The sequence below is a fragment of the Coenobita brevimanus genome, chromosome 80, assembly GCF_032717465.1.
Source record: "Coenobita brevimanus isolate Jiangsu-jjx chromosome 80, ASM3271746v2, whole genome shotgun sequence".
In the NCBI taxonomy this organism is placed as follows: Eukaryota; Metazoa; Arthropoda; class Malacostraca; order Decapoda; family Coenobitidae; genus Coenobita; species Coenobita brevimanus.
Window position 1 is genome coordinate 36238132 of NC_137033.1, and position 2560 is coordinate 36240691.

Genomic DNA, 2560 nt, shown 5'->3' on the forward strand with positions numbered 1-2560 from the left:
TTTGTCACGGGGTTTTTAAAATATAACGGTAATTATAAAATATATGCTTTAAATATTATTTAAATTGATATTAATATTCAATAATATTGAAGAGCAGAGACAATGATTGTCTTGCTACATCAAGCAACGATTACTTTATCGCTGACTTGCTAAGATTCTCAAGAACGAGAATTTATAGAAACTTTCTCAACAGTACACAGCAGAGACTAATTACTCACAATTGCTGAATTACTATGTACTGTTAGCCTCTGGAGAAAGTTACATCACCCCTGACAATAAATAACTAATACTAATAATAATAACATCAGGGTTCTTGCTGATGCATTAACTCCTGTACAACGGGATTTTAAGTTAATACAACAAGACTGGTCTAAGTACCAGTTATGAAAGCAAACGTTTATGCAAAAGCTTAGAAGCTGTGTATGGAAAATAAGCTTTCTAATTATGGAGAAATGAAACAAGATTTTTACTTTACATTAAGCTCGAGAAAGGAACTGTTAAATTTATTAATTACAAAAAAATAAATTTAACGTTACATTTCAAATCAATGAGACGAAGAACTCACTCACTCTCACAGGTGAAGCTAAATACTTACGCCCTCTAGGAAAAAACACCTTAACTAAGCTCTTCCAAAAACTACAAAATACACAAAAGAAAATACCAGTCGATGAATGCTAGTGTATCACCCAAAGCTGGAGAACTAAAGGTGGGAGCTTGGAGAAACTGTATGTGGAGTTTGGGTACTAGCTGACCTCTCGCACTGCTGCACAGGTCCTGTCTCCCGTCACAGCAAACACTAAACTGAATTCAAATAATGTACAGGCAGGACGCACAAGCTACCAGAAGAAGGCGTGGCTAACGGTTTAGGCGAGCAGAGGCGAACGATAAAGAAACAATAGTATCGCTCCAGTAGCGCACTTAGTGACGTTGCATCAAATCGGTCACCCCTGAAAACGGTGACGAATTATTTGAAAAGTATACACCGAAATGGAGAGAGAAACGGTTAACTGAGCGATACACAGTGAGTTTTCCACTAATAGTTCTTGGCTTCTCACAAAAAGGAAATGTCGCGAATTGATTCGTGACATTACACGCCTCCATGAAAATTAAATCTTTCTTCCTTCAGACGAATGATTTCAATATACATACATATAAATCCTAACTCAGTCACACAAGATTCACACTGTGGTGTGTGAAAGCTATCCTGCTACAGGAGAAAAATCGCAAAGGTCACCAGTGAGTGAAAAAACCTCGTATTTACGTTAATAGAAGCAAGCTTGAGGGAAAAACTCCGTGACAGAAGCCGGTGAAAATCCTGTACTCAGGTCAAACTGGAGCGAAAATTCGCTACATTTACACTGACAACTAATTGTTGTGTAGCGTGTGTGTATGTAATACACGGTGTACTTAGGTGGTGACAGTTGTAGTGTAATCTGTACCTACGTGTAAAATGACACAGTAAATAATATGGCGACGACGAAGGCATAGAGTGAGAAGAGGCAGCAGCGTGCATGGCAGATGATCAGCTGGTCCTCGCACAGCAAAACTGCTACACCCATTGCTGAACCTGCAAAACCAATTAAGGTGGGAGCATCAAAAGTGTCAATGAGACAAAATTCTTATTATGTTACAATTACTCTCTCTGGCTAGCAGTCAGTACATGCTATAAGAAAAGTACAGGCCTCCGGAGGTCTGCCATTAATTTTAGCACACGATTATGGTCGGCCACGTTGAGAATCCCTGTGCAAACCTCGGGTCTTCCATAGCCCTCGAACTGCACACGGGTCCTCAACCTGTAAGCCTCTAACCTACCAGTACTTATATTAATATCTGGAGAGCTGGAGAATCCTTAGTGCAAACTTGGGTACTTCCATAGCCTCAAGTCGCCTCTGCATGGAGTTCTCTCTCGAACTTCCCCCTTAACCTACAATACAATACTTATATTAGTACCGGAAAGCTGAGAATCCTTGTGCAGAACTTGGGTCTTTTCCATAGCCTCAAGTCGCCTCATGCGGAGTTCTCTCTCGAACTTCCCCCTTAACCTACAATACTTATATTAGTATCGGGGGAGCTGAGAATCCTTGTGCAAATCCTTGGGTCTTCCATAGCCTCAAGTCGCCTCATGCGGAGTTCTCTCTCGAACTTCCCTCCACTAACCTACAATACATATATTAGTACCGGAAAGCTGAGAATCCTTGGTGCAAACTTGGGTCTTCCATAGCTCCCTCAAGTCGCCTCCTTCAACTTTCCCCTTAACTGCTACGGTACACATAATATGTATGTACAGGCCCTGGACATAATGTGTCCTGTGGGGCCAATGGGCGAGACGTCAGGTCTGCACTCCACTTCCATCGCACTACCCTGTCTCTCGAACTGACTCCAGAGATTACAGGTGTGGTTATGAATGGCACAGGAAGGGCATGTCCCTGATTAGTGGTGATATTTGGCTTGTTAATACACACACTGCAGGAACGGACAAAACTATCTATGTCCCGTCCCATCCCTGGCCAGAAAAAGTCAGCTCTCGGATACGGCCCTGGGTCTTCCTTTTTTGCCCATG